This window comes from Ranitomeya variabilis, chromosome 2 (assembly GCF_051348905.1).
Source record: "Ranitomeya variabilis isolate aRanVar5 chromosome 2, aRanVar5.hap1, whole genome shotgun sequence".
Taxonomy (NCBI): Eukaryota; Metazoa; Chordata; class Amphibia; order Anura; family Dendrobatidae; genus Ranitomeya; species Ranitomeya variabilis.
In genome coordinates this window covers 577,470,573-577,488,087 of record NC_135233.1, presented here as the reverse complement: position 1 = coordinate 577,488,087, position 17,515 = coordinate 577,470,573, and positions in this window count along the sequence as shown.

Here is a 17,515-nt window from a genome sequence, read left to right as displayed (position 1 = left end):
TTTTAATTCATTGTGTTCTCTACCTGGAAGGCAGTGCGTGTGCGGCTCTGCAGTGCGTGTGCGGCTCTGCTTTTTGTACTCCGTGTGCGTGGGGGCTCTGCATTGTGTGTTCTGCCTTGGGGCCTTTGTAGTTTGCTCTGTTTGTACATTACCTGTTCTGTGGGGAGCTCCGCACTGCTGGTTCTGCGTTGAGTACTGTGTGGGTTGGGGACGTCTCTGTGGGGACCCCCCTGCATTGCCCTGCGCTCTGTGGGGACCCCCCCTGCATTGCCCTCCGCTCTGTGGGGACCCCCCTGCATTGCCCTGCTCACTGTGGGGACCCCCCTGCATTGCCCTGCGCTCTGTGGGGACCCCCCCTGCATTGCCCTCCGCTCTGTGGGGACCCCCCTGCATTGCCCTGCTCACTGTGGGGACCCACCTGCATTGCCCTGCGCTTTGTGGGGACCCCCCCTGCATTAAAGTGCTACAGTTATTTCAATTCACCGTCAAAAAAACACCATTTCAAGAAATTAAACTTGTTATATACAATAAAACTTAACATTTAATAATTCTAAAAAAAATCAGACCACACACAACCTTGGACTATCAGTTGTTTGACTAAAAGATACAGGGTGCACAGTATCCCCGACCTATAAACTATCTGTCCCCCTGCCTTGCTGCGGAGGTTAGCACCCTATATCCTGTGCCATGGCGCCCCCGCTCAACGCAGGCTCTCCCTGAATAGCCCTAATGTGCCCTACCGTGCAGGAAAGACGAGCAAACAGATCATACATTCTAGATAGCTTTAAGAATAGTCATAATTAGTGTTTGGTGTCCTGATGAACCGATCTCGGGAAACACATCGAGAATAGCATACTGTAAATATATGGTTTAATATGGGAATTGTCACTGGTGTTAGGTTTTTTTGAGCACCTATTGCCTGTTTGAGGTTTTAGGGATACCTCCTTCTATTTGGTATTTATGGTATATCCTACTCTCCCTTTACAAGTAGTATAGGGTCAATTTAGGGAGAGACTTCGCTGAGTGGGGGGTGCCACTGTGAAGGATTATAGGGTGCCTACCCCCGCTGACAGGTAGGGTGACTGGTAGAATATATAGGTTTCCTGTACTAATGTTAGTGATAGGTGCAATAAAATAGGTGTACAACATAATACAGTACACATCAGTGCACCCGGGCTTGTGCAATATTACAGAACAGGACACCAAACAGTAATTATGACTATTCTTAAAGCTATCTAGAATGTATGATCTGTTTGCTTGTCTTTCCTGAACAGTAAGGCACATTAGGGCTATTCAGGGAGAGCCTGCGTTGAGAGGGAGCGCCACTGCACAGGATATAGGGTGCTAACCTCCGCAGCAAGGCAGGGGACAGATAGTTTATAGGTCGGGGATACTGTGCACCCTGTATCTTTTAGTCAAACAACTGATGATAGTCCAAGGTTGTGTGTAGTCTGAATTTTTTAGAATTATTAAATGTTAAGTTTTATTGTATATAATAAGTGAATTTTCTAAAATGGTGTCTTTTAACGGTGAGATAGTCCAAGGTTGTGTGTGGTCTGAATTTTTTAGAATGATTAAATGTTAAGTTTTATTGTATATAATAAGTGAATTTTCTGAAATGGTGTCTTTTGAGGGTAATGGACCCTCTCTGCATTGCCCTGCGCTCTGTGGGGGGACCCTCTCTGCATTGCCCTGCGCTCTGTGGGGGGACCCTCTCTGCATTGCCCTGCGCTCTGTAGGGGGACCCTCTTTGCATTGCCCTGCGCTCTGTGGGGGGACCCTCTCTGCATTGCCCTGCGCTCTGTGGGGGGACCCTCTCTGCATTGCCCTGCGCTCTGTGGGGGGACCCTCTCCGCATTGCCCTGCGCTCTGTGGGGGGACCCTCTCTGCATTGCCCTGCGCTCTGTGGGGGGACCCTCTCTGCATTGCCCTGCGCTCTGTGGGGGGACCCTCTCTGCATTGCCCTGCGCTCTGTGGGGGGACCCTCTCTGCATTGCCCTGCGCTCTGTGGGGGGACCCTCTCTGCATTGCCCGGCGCTCTGTGGGGGGACCCTCTCTGCATTGCCCGGCGCTCTGTGGGGGGACCCTCTCTGCATTGCCCGGCGCTCTGTGGGGGGACCCTCTCCGCATTGCCCGGCGCTCTGTGGGGGGACCCTCTCCGCATTGCCCGGCGCTCTGTGGGGGGACCCTCTCCGCATTGCCCGGCGCTCTGTGGGGGGACCCTCTCCGCATTGCCCGGCGCTCTGTGGGGGGACCCTCTCCGCATTGCCCGGCGCTCTGTGGGGGGACCCTCTCCGCATTGCCCGGCGCTCTGTGGGGGGACCCTCTCCGCATTGCCCGGCGCTCTGTGGGGGGACCCTCTCCGCATTGCCCGGCGCTCTGTGGGGGGACCCTCTCCGCATTGCCCGGCGCTCTGTGGGGGGGGACCCTCTCTGCATTGCCCGGCGCTCTGTGGGGGGGACCCTCTTTGCATTGCCCGGCGCTCTGTGGGGGGACCCTCTCCGCATTGCCCTGCGCATAAAGTGGGTAATATGAAAAGAACCCTGAATTATAATAACTTGTCCATGGTTTGGGATTTAACCATCATTTAAATTACCAAATGTATTTGTGTTTAAAAATATTTTAGAACATACCCGTATATTATGGCCTGAATAAAACATTTTAGCCACGAACAGCTTCAGTCTATTTTCTATTGCTTTATTTAATCTGTGTGGAAAATGCTGTTAACAGGTAAGTCAGGTAAGTGTTCTTTCCTTTTTTATTGTCTTTAATTTAATATCGGTTAGGCACACAGGACAGGCATACACGACTGTAAATAGCGTCTTGGGCACTACCCATTTACAGAGGACAGAAGTCCATGGTCATTTGGAGCATGGAGTTGTGAAGTGGCTCCTCACTGTACAACAAAGTATTGAGTCCTAAATGTCCAAGTATACAGCAGAGGGTTCAAAACTATGCCAAGAGTGCAGAGTTAGCCTTAAGCCTAGCCTGCACTTGTGCCCGTGCCTTAAGCCTAGCCTGCACTTGTGCCCGTGCCTTAAGCCTAGCCTGCACTTGTGCCCGTGCCTTAAGCCTAGCCTGCACTTGTGCCCATGCCTTAAGCCCAGCCTGCACTTGTGCCCATGCCTTAAGCCTAGCCTGCACTTGTGCCCATGCCTTAAGCCTAGCCTGCACTTGTGCCCATGCCTTAAAGGGCCACTGTCACCCCCCCCCCAGCCGTTATAAACTAAAAGAGCCACCTTGTGCAGCAGTAATGCTGCAGTCTAACAAGGTGGCTCTTTTAGTTTTTGATTCATTTATTACCTCAATAAAGCGTTTTAAAAATTGGCCACAAATACCAGATATTGTACCTGGAGGCGGTCCGAATCGTCCTCTATCAATCTCCCAACTGCCGTCACTCTTCTCTTCAGGGGCGATGGTCGCCGCCCCCTTCACGCTGTTGCTTCTTAAATCCGGCGCCTGCGCTGTGCGTGCCTGCCTGGGGCAGGCGCAGTCTTCATTATCAGTCACTGCTCAGACGCAGGGTGCCTGACTGCGCCTGTGCGGGCAGTGCGGCCACCCTGTTCCTGAATCCCCGCCTGCACTGTTATTCATTATGCACAGTGCGGGGCTGGGGTTCCTGGGCATGCGCACTGCGCTTGTCAGACGGTCCCCCGCCTTCCAGCGTTGTTCTTTGTGGCTGTTCAAAACGTCGGCAATGAAACCTGTATATTCCGGCAATGCTGGAAGGCGGAGGACCGGGGGAGCGTCTGACAAGCGCAGTGCGCATGCCCAGGAACCCCAGCCCCGCACTGTGCATAATGAATAACACAGTGCGTGCCCCAGGCAGGCACGCACAGCGCAGGCGCCGGATTTAAGAAGCAACAGCGCGAAGGGGGCGGCGACCATCGCCCCTGAAGAGAAGAGTGACGGCAGTTGGGAGATTGATAGAGGACGATTCGGACCGCCTCCAGATACAATATCTGGTATTTGTGGCCAATTTTTAAAATGCTTTATTGAGGTAATAAATGAATCAAAAACTAAAAGAGCCACCTTGTTAGACTGCAGCATTACTGCTGCACAAGGTGGCTCTTTTAGTTTATAACGGCTGGGGGGGGTGACAGTGGCCCTTTAAGCCTAGCCTGCACTTGTATACCATAAAAAAGGAAGGAAAAATCAGCACCGTTGTAGTGCACTTACCCCACAATGTGGAAATTGTCCTTATCTTGGAGACTCCTTTAACTCACAAAAAACGGCCTCTTAAGGGTGCTGCATCCGAAGAAGTCATGCAGTATTGAACCAAAGAAGAAAAATGGTGCGCACTCCTGGGTCCGTTAAAATACTTGCTTTATTGGAACATCTATACACTGACAGGCGGGCGGGAGATAACGTGCGGATAGAACAGGACTACAGCTGTTTCGCGCAAACTGCGCTTCTACAGGTCCCAGTGGCGGACGGAAATAGGGGGGTGGGATATATAGTTATCTCCTGACATTGTGGCCTCCCCTTTCACGTGCGTCATAGGTGATACATAGCTCCCATTTTTTAACAAAACATTTATACATATAAGATAAAAAAATACATAGGTGCTAAATTAAAAAGATGTGATATGTGTAAGTTTGTTATAAGCTAAAGAGCACAAATACAGTTCTATGCAGATGAGATACGTTTAGTTCTATTACTGAAAGATCAACCTACAGGAAAACCGACATGTCTATGCGTTCATTTAGACCCATCGGTCCTGTAGCGCTCGTGCGCATTATCCACTGTGCTTCGCGTCTCAGGAGGAGCTGATTTAAATTGCCCCCCTGTTTTGGTGAGTATACCCTTACTATACCTGCGAAGCGAAGTGTCTGGACGTTACCAGAATGGAATTGCCGTACATGATCTATCAGGCGGGGGACCCCTTTTCCTGTCCGGACTGAAGTAAAATGTTCTTTTATTCGGATATACAGAGGACGGATGGTTTTCCCTATATAATAGAAGCCGCACGGACAGAAGATGACGTAGACCACATAATTGGTTTTGCAGGAGATGAAATCTCTAATTTGGTAATTGATTGGTCCTATCTGGACAGTATTGCCTATCATATGCTGTGAGCACAGATTGCATTGCCCACACCTGAAGTTCCCTTTCGGGATATCTCTATTGAGCCAATTAGAACGGTCAGTCACAATGCGATTCCGCACCAGAACATCTCCTATATTCCTACTGCGGCGGCTGGCAAAAAGGGGTCCCTTCTGTAATCTACTGGTGAGTTCTCCATCTTTTCCCAGGATATACTAGTTTTTCCTAATTGTGGATCTAATGTAAGTGTCCATTGGACCGTATTTGAAACTGAATATAAACTGTTTCTCGTCACTTGTTTGTCTATTTTTGTTACAAGAAGTTCTTAAATTAAAGTCCTCTTTGGTGGCCTTATCTAGAGCTACATCAAGTAAAGAACATGGATATCCGCGATTTTGGAAACGTTTATATAAATCACGTGATTGTTTTACAAAACCACTCGGGCTGCTATTAACTCTTTTTACTCTTAAGAACTGGCTGTATGGCAGGGCTTGTTTTGTGTAAAAAGGGTGGGCACTTTGAAAATGAAGGAGCGCATTAGAAGAAGTGGGCTTGCGGAAGACTTCAGTATTAATTTTCCCCTCATTTATATTTATTTTCACATCAAGAAATTCCAAATTTTGATTACCATAATGGGAGGTAAATTTCATGTTCATAAGATTACTTTCTGACAAAAAACTGACAAAGTTATTGAAATCTTCCGCTGTCCCATCCCAGATGACCAAGACATCATCCACATATCTTATGAAAAGCTTTATATGTTGAAGGAAAGGGTTAGTGTCTGAGTACACATATTTGTCCTCAAAATACGCCAAAAAAAGTTTGCCAGGGTACATGCGACTGACGTACCCATGGCTGTACCTTCCCGTTGTGTGTACCATTGTTCATCAAATTGAAAAGCGTTATGTTTGAGGACAAATATTAGACTTTCACAGATGAAGTTAATAGTTTGGATATCCGTGGGTGTTTTTTGTAAGATTTCTCTTATGACTCCTACTCCTAGGTCCTGTGGTATCCTGGTATACAGGCTTTCGACATATATTGACCCTAGGCTGAATGTTTCTTGTCACGTAAAATCTCTTATTGTCCGTAAGAGGTGGTTCGTATCTTTTATATAAGAGGGTATATCTTGTAGAAGTGGACGTAGTAACCAGTCAAGGTATCTAGATAGTGGCTCCGTGAGGGAGCCCACCCCCGACACAATTGGTCGACCTGGGGGATTACTTAAAGATTTATGAACCTTGGGCACGTGATACCAATGGGGCTTATTAGGTGAGTCTGGAATTAATTTCTCAGCCTGTCTCTTTGATATTATTCCCCTCTCTACATATACTCTTAATAAGGATCTCAACTCGTTCTGATACTTAAGTGTAGGGTCATTTTTTAAATTTTCATAAGTGTTGCTCTCTGTCAGCTGTCTCAGAGCTTCTGAAAAATAAAAAATTTTTGTTAATAAAACTATATTACCCCCTTTGTCTGATGCTCGTACAACCGTGTCATGCCAGCCCTGAATTTCCTTAAGGGCTTTATTCTCCATATTAGTTAAATTAGATGGCATAGTTTGGTATAATAGCGCTTCCATATCTTTATTTACCTGCGCTTCAAATATGTCAATGGGGTTGCCCGGGGAGACTGGGGGCATGAAAGAAGATTTAACGCCACCCATGAAAGGTTGTATTGGGGTGTCCTGTGTATGTATTAATTCTACCCCGGGGTCCGTTAATCTAAGCAATGATAGAGCGTCTTCCTGAACATCATTATGGCCTTCTGAAGCCATGAAACCCAGCCTGCACTTGTGCCCATGCCTTAAGCCCAGCCTGCACTTGTGCCCATGCCTTAAGCCCAGCCTGCACTTGTGCCCATGCCTTAAGCCCAGCCTGCACTTGTGCCCATGCCTTAAGCCCAGCCTGCACTTGTGCCCATGCCTTAAACCCAGCCTGCACTTGTGCCCATGCCTTAAGCCCAGCCTGCACTTGTGCCCATGCCTTAAGCCCAGCCTGCACTTGTGCCCATGCCTTAAGCCCAGCCTGCACTTGTGCCCATGCCTTAAGCCCAGCCTGCACTTGTGCCCATGCCGTAAGCCCAGCCTGCACTTGTGCCCATGCCGTAAGCCCAGCCTGCACTTGTGCCCATGCCGTAAGCCCAGCCTGCACTTGTGCCCATGCCGTAAGCCCAGCCTGCACTTGTGCCCATGCCGTAAGCCCAGCCTGCACTTGTGCCCATGCCGTAAGCCCAGCCTGCACTTGTGCCCATGCCGTAAGCCCAGCCTGCACTTGTGCCCATGCCGTAAGCCCAGCCTGCACTTGTGCCCATGCCGTAAGCCCAGCCTGCACTTGTGCCCATGCCGTAAGCCCAGCCTGCACTTGTGCCCATGCCGTAAGCCCAGCCTGCACTTGTGCCCATGCCGTAAGCCCAGCCTGCACTTGTGCCCATGCCGTAAGCCCAGCCTGCACTTGTGCCCATGCCGTAAGCCCAGCCTGCACTTGTGCCCATGCCGTAAGCCCAGCCTGCACTTGTGCCCATGCCGTAAGCCCAGCCTGCACTTGTGCCCATGCCGTAAGCCCAGCCTGCACTTGTGCCCATGCCGTAAGCCCAGCCTGCACTTGTGCCCATGCCGTAAGCCCAGCCTGCACTTGTGCCCATGCCGTAAGCCCAGCCTGCACTTGTGCCCATGCCGTAAGCCCAGCCTGCACTTGTGCCCATGCCGTAAGCCCAGCCTGCACTTGTGCCCATGCCGTAAGCCCAGCCTGCACTTGTGCCCATGCCGTAAGCCCAGCCTGCACTTGTGCCCATGCCGTAAGCCCAGCCTGCACTTGTGCCCATGCCGTAAGCCCAGCCTGCACTTGTGCCCATGCCGTAAGCCCAGCCTGCACTTGTGCCCATGCCGTAAGCCCAGCCTGCACTTGTGCCCATGCCGTAAGCCCAGCCTGCACTTGTGCCCATGCCGTAAGCCCAGCCTGCACTTGTGCCCATGCCGTAAGCCCAGCCTGCACTTGTGCCCATGCCGTAAGCCCAGCCTGCACTTGTGCCCATGCCGTAAGCCCAGCCTGCACTTGTGCCCATGCCGTAAGCCCAGCCTGCACTTGTGCCCATGCCGTAAGCCCAGCCTGCACTTGTGCCCATGACGTAAGCCCAGCCTGCACTTGTGCCCATGCCGTAAGCCCAGCCTGCACTTGTGCCCATGCCGTAAGCCCAGCCTGCACTTGTGCCCATGCCGTAAGCCCAGCCTGCACTTGTGCCCATGCCGTAAGCCCAGCCTGCACTTGTGCCCATGCCGTAAGCCCAGCCTGCACTTGTGCCCATGCCGTAAGCCCAGCCTGCACTTGTGCCCATGCCGTAAGCCCAGCCTGCACTTGTGCCCATGCCGTAAGCCCAGCCTGCACTTGTGCCCATGCCGTAAGCCCAGCCTGCACTTGTGCCCATGCCGTAAGCCCAGCCTGCACTTGTGCCCATGCCGTAAGCCCAGCCTGCACTTGTGCCCATGCCGTAAGCCCAGCCTGCACTTGTGCCCATGCCGTAAGCCCAGCCTGCACTTGTGCCCATGCCGTAAGCCCAGCCTGCACTTGTGCCCATGCCGTAAGCCCAGCCTGCACTTGTGCCCATGCCGTAAGCCCAGCCTGCACTTGTGCCCATGCCGTAAGCCCAGCCTGCACTTGTGCCCATGCCGTAAGCCCAGCCTGCACTTGTGCCCATGCCGTAAGCCCAGCCTGCACTTGTGCCCATGCCGTAAGCCCAGCCTGCACTTGTGCCCATGCCGTAAGCCCAGCCTGCACTTGTGCCCATGCCGTAAGCCCAGCCTGCACTTGTGCCCATGCCGTAAGCCCAGCCTGCACTTGTGCCCATGCCGTAAGCCCAGCCTGCACTTGTGCCCATGCCTTAAGCCCAGCCTGCACTTGTGCCCATGCCTTAAGCCCAGCCTGCACTTGTGCCCATGCCTTAAGCCCAGCCTGCACTTGTGCCCATGCCTTAAGCCCAGCCTGCACTTGTGCCCATGCCTTAAGCCCAGCCTGCACTTGTGCCCATGCCCTTAAGCCCAGCCTGCACTTGTGCCCATGCCCTTAAGCCCAGCCTGCACTTGTGCCCATGCCCTTAAGCCCAGCCTGCACTTGTGCCCATGCCCTTAAGCCCAGCCTGCACTTGTGCCCATGCCCTTAAGCCCAGCCTGCACTTGTGCCCATGCCCTTAAGCCCAGCCTGCACTTGTGCCCATGCCCTTAAGCCCAGCCTGCACTTGTGCCCATGCCCTTAAGCCCAGCCTGCACTTGTGCCCATGCCCTTAAGCCCAGCCTGCACTTGTGCCCATGCCCTTAAGCCCAGCCTGCACTTGTGCCCATGCCCTTAAGCCCAGCCTGCACTTGTGCCCATGCCCTTAAGCCCAGCCTGCACTTGTGCCCATGCCCTTAAGCCCAGCCTGCACTTGTGCCCATGCCCTTAAGCCCAGCCTGCACTTGTGCCCATGCCCTTAAGCCCAGCCTGCACTTGTGCCCATGCCCTTAAGCCCAGCCTGCACTTGTGCCCATGCCCTTAAGCCCAGCCTGCACTTGTGCCCATGCCCTTAAGCCCAGCCTGCACTTGTGCCCATGCCCTTAAGCCCAGCCTGCACTTGTGCCCATGCCCTTAAGCCCAGCCTGCACTTGTGCCCATGCCCTTAAGCCCAGCCTGCACTTGTGCCCATGCCCTTAAGCCCAGCCTGCACTTGTGCCCATGCCCTGAAGCCCAGCCTGCACTTGTGCCCATGCCCTGAAGCCCAGCCTGCACTTGTGCCCATGCCCTGAAGCCCAGCCTGCACTTGTGCCCATGCCCGTAAGCCCAGCCTGCACTTGTGCCCATGCCCGTAAGCCCAGCCTGCACTTGTGCCCATGCCCGTAAGCCCAGCCTGCACTTGTGCCCATGCCCGTAAGCCCAGCCTGCACTTGTGCCCATGCCCGTAAGCCCAGCCTGCACTTGTGCCCATGCCGTAAGCCCAGCCTGCACTTGTGCCCATGCCGTAAGCCCAGCCTGCACTTGTGCCCATGCCGTAAGCCCAGCCTGCACTTGTGCCCATGCCGTAAGCCCAGCCTGCACTTGTGCCCATGCCTTAAGCCCAGCCTGCACTTGTGCCCATGCCTTAAGCCCAGCCTGCACTTGTGCCCATGCCGTAAGCCCAGCCTGCACTTGTGCCCATGCCGTAAGCCCAGCCTGCACTTGTGCCCATGCCGTAAGCCCAGCCTGCACTTGTGCCCATGCCTTAAGCCCAGCCTGCACTTGTGCCCATGCCTTAAGCCCAGCCTGCACTTGTGCCCATGCCTTAAGCCCAGCCTGCACTTGTGCCCATGCCTTAAGCCCAGCCTGCACTTGTGCCCATGCCGTAAGCCCAGCCTGCACTTGTGCCCATGCCTTAAGCCCAGCCTGCACTTGTGCCCATGCCTTAAGCCCAGCCTGCACTTGTGCCCATGCCTTAAGCCCAGCCTGCACTTGTGCCCATGCCGTAAGCCCAGCCTGCACTTGTGCCCATGCCGTAAGCCCAGCCTGCACTTGTGCCCATGCCGTAAGCCCAGCCTGCACTTGTGCCCATGCCGTAAGCCCAGCCTGCACTTGTGCCCATGCCGTAAGCCCAGCCTGCACTTGTGCCCATGCCGTAAGCCCAGCCTGCTCTTGTGCCCATGCCGTAAGCCCAGCCTGCTCTTGTGCCCATGCCGTAAGCCCAGCCTGCTCTTGTGCCCATGCCGTAAGCCCAGCCTGCTCTTGTGCCCATGCCGTAAGCCCAGCCTGCTCTTGTGCCCATGCCGTAAGCCCAGCCTGCTCTTGTGCCCATGCCGTAAGCCCAGCCTGCTCTTGTGCCCATGCCGTAAGCCCAGCCTGCACTTGTGCCCATGCCGTAAGCCCAGCCTGCACTTGTGCCCATGCCGTAAGCCCAGCCTGCACTTGTGCCCATGCCGTAAGCCCAGCCTGCACTTGTGCCCATGCCGTAAGCCCAGCCTGCACTTGTGCCCATGCCGTAAGCCCAGCCTGCACTTGTGCCCATGCCGTAAGCCCAGCCTGCACTTGTGCCCATGCCGTAAGCCCAGCCTGCACTTGTGCCCATGCCGTAAGCCCAGCCTGCACTTGTGCCCATGCCGTAAGCCCAGCCTGCACTTGTGCCCATGCCGTAAGCCCAGCCTGCACTTGTGCCCATGCCGTAAGCCCAGCCTGCACTTGTGCCCATGCCGTAAGCCCAGCCTGCACTTGTGCCCATGCCGTAAGCCCAGCCTGCACTTGTGCCCATGCCGTAAGCCCAGCCTGCACTTGTGCCCATGCCGTAAGCCCAGCCTGCACTTGTGCCCATGCCGTAAGCCCAGCCTGCACTTGTGCCCATGCCGTAAGCCCAGCCTGCACTTGTGCCCATGCCGTAAGCCCAGCCTGCACTTGTGCCCATGCCGTAAGCCCAGCCTGCACTTGTGCCCATGCCGTAAGCCCAGCCTGCACTTGTGCCCATGCCGTAAGCCCAGCCTGCACTTGTGCCCATGCCGTAAGCCCAGCCTGCACTTGTGCCCATGCCGTAAGCCCAGCCTGCACTTGTGCCCATGCCGTAAGCCCAGCCTGCACTTGTGCCCATGCCGTAAGCCCAGCCTGCACTTGTGCCCATGCCGTAAGCCCAGCCTGCACTTGTGCCCATGCCGTAAGCCCAGCCTGCACTTGTGCCCATGCCGTAAGCCCAGCCTGCACTTGTGCCCATGCCGTAAGCCCAGCCTGCACTTGTGCCCATGCCGTAAGCCCAGCCTGCACTTGTGCCCATGCCGTAAGCCCAGCCTGCACTTGTGCCCATGCCGTAAGCCCAGCCTGCACTTGTGCCCATGCCGTAAGCCCAGCCTGCACTTGTGCCCATGCCGTAAGCCCAGCCTGCACTTGTGCCCATGCCGTAAGCCCAGCCTGCACTTGTGCCCATGCCGTAAGCCCAGCCTGCACTTGTGCCCATGCCGTAAGCCCAGCCTGCACTTGTGCCCATGCCGTAAGCCCAGCCTGCACTTGTGCCCATGCCGTAAGCCCAGCCTGCACTTGTGCCCATGCCGTAAGCCCAGCCTGCACTTGTGCCCATGCCGTAAGCCCAGCCTGCACTTGTGCCCATGCCGTAAGCCCAGCCTGCACTTGTGCCCATGCCGTAAGCCCAGCCTGCACTTGTGCCCATGCCGTAAGCCCAGCCTGCACTTGTGCCCATGCCGTAAGCCCAGCCTGCACTTGTGCCCATGCCGTAAGCCCAGCCTGCACTTGTGCCCATGCCGTAAGCCCAGCCTGCACTTGTGCCCATGCCGTAAGCCCAGCCTGCACTTGTGCCCATGCCGTAAGCCCAGCCTGCACTTGTGCCCATGCCGTAAGCCCAGCCTGCACTTGTGCCCATGCCGTAAGCCCAGCCTGCACTTGTGCCCATGCCGTAAGCCCAGCCTGCACTTGTGCCCATGCCGTAAGCCCAGCCTGCACTTGTGCCCATGCCGTAAGCCCAGCCTGCACTTGTGCCCATGCCGTAAGCCCAGCCTGCACTTGTGCCCATGCCGTAAGCCCAGCCTGCACTTGTGCCCATGCCGTAAGCCCAGCCTGCACTTGTGCCCATGCCGTAAGCCCAGCCTGCACTTGTGCCCATGCCGTAAGCCCAGCCTGCACTTGTGCCCATGCCGTAAGCCCAGCCTGCACTTGTGCCCATGCCGTAAGCCCAGCCTGCACTTGTGCCCATGCCGTAAGCCCAGCCTGCACTTGTGCCCATGCCGTAAGCCCAGCCTGCACTTGTGCCCATGCCGTAAGCCCAGCCTGCACTTGTGCCCATGCCGTAAGCCCAGCCTGCACTTGTGCCCATGCCGTAAGCCCAGCCTGCACTTGTGCCCATGCCGTAAGCCCAGCCTGCACTTGTGCCCATGCCGTAAGCCCAGCCTGCACTTGTGCCCATGCCGTAAGCCCAGCCTGCTCTTGTGCCCATGCCGTAAGCCCAGCCTGCTCTTGTGCCCATGCCGTAAGCCCAGCCTGCTCTTGTGCCCATGCCGTAAGCCCAGCCTGCTCTTGTGCCCATGCCGTAAGCCCAGCCTGCACTTGTGCCCATGCCTTAAGCCCAGCCTGCACTTGTGCCCATGCCGTAAGCCCAGCCTGCACTTGTGCCCATGCCGTAAGCCCAGCCTGCACTTGTGCCCATGCCGTAAGCCCAGCCTGCACTTGTGCCCATGCCTTAAGCCCAGCCTGCACTTGTGCCCATGCCTTAAGCCCAGCCTGCACTTGTGCCCATGCCTTAAGCCCAGCCTGCACTTGTGCCCATGCCTTAAGCCCAGCCTGCACTTTTGAGCCCCTTGCATGTTGGTTATGCACATAGGGCAGGCTTTACGCTCTTCGCTCTTGTCCCGTCTGAATGCGCATGCACGACTGTAATTGGGGAAGAAGGCATTACCCATTTACGGAGGACAGACAAGTAGTGCCTGGTCGCTTGGAGCATGGGGTTATGGAGAGGCTCCGCACTGTACAACAAAGGATCTAGTCCTAAATGTCCAAGTACAGAGTAGAGGGGTGAAAGCTAGCTCTTCACCCCTATGGGTGCCTAACCCTTTATGCAAAGAGTGCAAAGAGTTAGCCGTATGCCTTAAGCGTAGCCAGCACTTGTGCCCATGCCGTAAGCCCAGCCAGCACTTGTGCCCATGCCGTAAGCCCAGCCAGCACTTGTGCCCATGCCGTAAGCCCAGCCAGCACTTGTGCCCATGCCGTAAGCCCAGCCTGCATTTGTGCCCATGCCGTAAGCCCAGCCTGCACTTGTGCCCATGCCGTAAGCCCAGCCTGCACTTGTGCCCATGCCGTAAGCCCAGCCTGCACTTGTGCCCATGCCGTAAGCCCAGCCTGCACTTGTGCCCATGCCGTAAGCCCAGCCTGCACTTGTGCCCATGCCGTAAGCCCAGCCTGCACTTGTGCCCATGCCGTAAGCCCAGCCTGCACTTGTGCCCATGCCGTAAGCCCAGCCTGCACTTGTGCCCATGCCGTAAGCCCAGCCTGCACTTGTGCCCATGCCGTAAGCCCAGCCTGCACTTGTGCCCATGCCGTAAGCCCAGCCTGCACTTGTGCCCATGCCGTAAGCCCAGCCTGCACTTGTGCCCATGCCGTAAGCCCAGCCTGCACTTGTGCCCATGCCGTAAGCCCAGCCTGCACTTGTGCCCATGCCGTAAGCCCAGCCTGCACTTGTGCCCATGCCGTAAGCCCAGCCTGCACTTGTGCCCATGCCGTAAGCCCAGCCTGCACTTGTGCCCATGCCGTAAGCCCAGCCTGCACTTGTGCCCATGCCGTAAGCCCAGCCTGCACTTGTGCCCATGCCGTAAGCCCAGCCTGCACTTGTGCCCATGCCGTAAGCCCAGCCTGCACTTGTGCCCATGCCGTAAGCCCAGCCTGCACTTGTGCCCATGCCGTAAGCCCAGCCTGCACTTGTGCCCATGCCGTAAGCCCAGCCTGCACTTGTGCCCATGCCGTAAGCCCAGCCTGCACTTGTGCCCATGCCGTAAGCCCAGCCTGCACTTGTGCCCATGCCTTAAGCCCAGCCTGCACTTGTGCCCATGCCTTATGCCCAGCCTGCACTTGTGCCCATGCCCTTAAGCCCAGCCTGCACTTGTGCCCATGCCCTTAAGCCCAGCCTGCACTTGTGCCCATGCCCTTAAGCCCAGCCTGCACTTGTGCCCATGCCTTAAGCCCAGCCTGCACTTGTGCCCATGCCCTTAAGCCCAGCCTGCACTTGTGCCCATGCCCTTAAGCCCAGCCTGCACTTGTGCCCATGCCCTTAAGCCCAGCCTGCACTTGTGCCCATGCCCTTAAGCCCAGCCTGCACTTGTGCCCATGCCCTTAAGCCCAGCCTGCACTTGTGCCCATGCCCTTAAGCCCAGCCTGCACTTGTGCCCATGCCCTTAAGCCCAGCCTGCACTTGTGCCCATGCCCTTAAGCCCAGCCTGCACTTGTGCCCATGCCCTTAAGCCCAGCCTGCACTTGTGCCCATGCCCTTAAGCCCAGCCTGCACATGTGCCCATGCCCTTAAGCCCAGCCTGCACTTGTGCCCATGCCCTTAAGCCCAGCCTGCACTTGTGCCCATGCCCTTAAGCCCAGCCTGCACTTGTGCCCATGCCCTGAAGCCCAGCCTGCACTTGTGCCCATGCCCTGAAGCCCAGCCTGCACTTGTGCCCATGCCCTGAAGCCCAGCCTGCACTTGTGCCCATGCCCTGAAGCCCAGCCTGCACTTGTGCCCATGCCCTGAAGCCCAGCCTGCACTTGTGCCCATGCCCTGAAGCCCAGCCTGCACTTGTGCCCATGCCCTGAAGCCCAGCCTGCACTTGTGCCCATGCCCTGAAGCCCAGCCTGCACTTGTGCCCATGCCCTGAAGCCCAGCCTGCACTTGTGCCCATGCCCTTAAGCCCAGCCTGCACTTGTGCCCATGCCCTTAAGCCCAGCCTGCACTTGTGCCCATGCCGCAAGCCCAGCCTGCACTTGTGCCCATGCCGCAAGCCCAGCCTGCACTTGTGCCCATGCCGCAAGCCCAGCCTGCACTTGTGCCCATGCCGTAAGCCCAGCCTGCACTTGTGCCCATGCCGTAAGCCCAGCCTGCACTTGTGCCCATGCCGTAAGCCCAGCCTGCACTTGTGCCCATGCCGTAAGCCCAGCCTGCACTTGTGCCCATGCCGTAAGCCCAGCCTGCACTTGTGCCCATGCCGTAAGCCCAGCCTGCACTTGTGCCCATGCCGCAAGCCCAGCCTGCACTTGTGCCCATGCCGCAAGCCCAGCCTGCACTTGTGCCCATGCCGTAAGCCCAGCCTGCACTTGTGCCCATGCCTTAAGCCCAGCCTGCACTTGTGCCCATGCCTTAAGCCCAGCCTGCACTTGTGCCCATGCCGTAAGCCCAGCCTGCTCTTGTGCCCATGCCGTAAGCCCAGCCTGCTCTTGTGCCCATGCCGTAAGCCCAGCCTGCACTTGTGCCCATGCCCTTAAGCCCAGCCTGCACTTGTGCCCATGCCCTTAAGCCCAGCCTGCACTTGTGCCCATGCCCTTAAGCCCAGCCTGCACTTGTGCCCATGCCGTAAGCCCAGCCTGCACTTGTGCCTATGCCGTAAGCCCAGCCTGCACTTGTGCCCATGCCGTAAGCCCAGCCTGCACTTGTGCCCATGCCTTAAGCCCAGCCTGCACTTGTGCCCATGCCTTAAGCCCAGCCTGCACTTGTGCCCATGCCGTAAGCCCAGCCTGCTCTTGTGCCCATGCCGTAAGCCCAGCCTGCTCTTGTGCCCATGCCGTAAGCCCAGCCTGCACTTGTGCCCATGCCTTAAGCCCAGCCTGCACTTGTGCCCCTGCCTTAAGCCCAGCCTGCACTTGTGCCCATGCCTTCAGCCCAGCCTGCACTTGTGCCCATGCCTTAAGCCCAGCCTGCACTTGTGCCCATGCCTTAAGCCCAGCCTGCACTTGTGCCCATGCCTTAAGCCCAGCCTGCACTTGTGCCCATGCCTTAAGCCCAGCCTGCACTTGTGCCCATGCCGTAAGCCCAGCCTGCACTTGTGCCCATGCCGTAAGCCCAGCCTGCACTTGTGCCCATGCCGTAAGCCCAGCCTGCACTTGTGCCCATGCCGTAAGCCCAGCCTGCACTTGTGCCCATGCCGTAAGCCCAGCCTGCACTTGTGCCCATGCCGTAAGCCCAGCCTGCACTTGTGCCCATGCCGTAAGCCCAGCCTGCACTTGTGCCCATGCCTTAAGCCCAGCCTGCACTTGTGCCCATGCCGTAAGCCCAGCCTGCACTTGTGCCCATGCCGTAAGCCCAGCCTGCACTTGTGCCCATGCCGTAAGCCCAGCCTGCACTTGTGCCCATGCCGTAAGCCCAGCCTGCACTTGTGCCCATGCCGTAAGCCCAGCCTGCACTTGTGCCCATGCCGTAAGCCCAGCCTGCACTTGTGCCCATGCCGTAAGCCCAGCCTGCACTTGTGCCCATGCCGTAAGCCCAGCCTGCACTTGTGCCCATGCCGTAAGCCCAGCCTGCACTTGTGCCCATGCCGTAAGCCCAGCCTGCACTTGTGCCCATGCCGTAAGCCCAGCCTGCACTTGTGCCCATGCCGTAAGCCCAGCCTGCACTTGTGCCCATGCCGTAAGCCCAGCCTGCACTTGTGCCCATGCCGTAAGCCCAGCCTGCACTTGTGCCCATGCCGTAAGCCCAGCCTGCACTTGTGCCCATGCCTTAAGCCCAGCCTGCACTTGTGCCCATGCCTTATGCCCAGCCTGCACTTGTGCCCATGCCCTTAAGCCCAGCCTGCACTTGTGCCCATGCCCTTAAGCCCAGCCTGCACTTGTGCCCATGCCCTTAAGCCCAGCCTGCACTTGTGCCCATGCCCTTAAGCCCAGCCTGCACTTGTGCCCATGCCCTTAAGCCCAGCCTGCACTTGTGCCCATGCCCTTAAGCCCAGCCTGCACTTGTGCCCATGCCCTTAAGCCCAGCCTGCACTTGTGCCCATGCCCTTAAGCCCAGCCTGCACTTG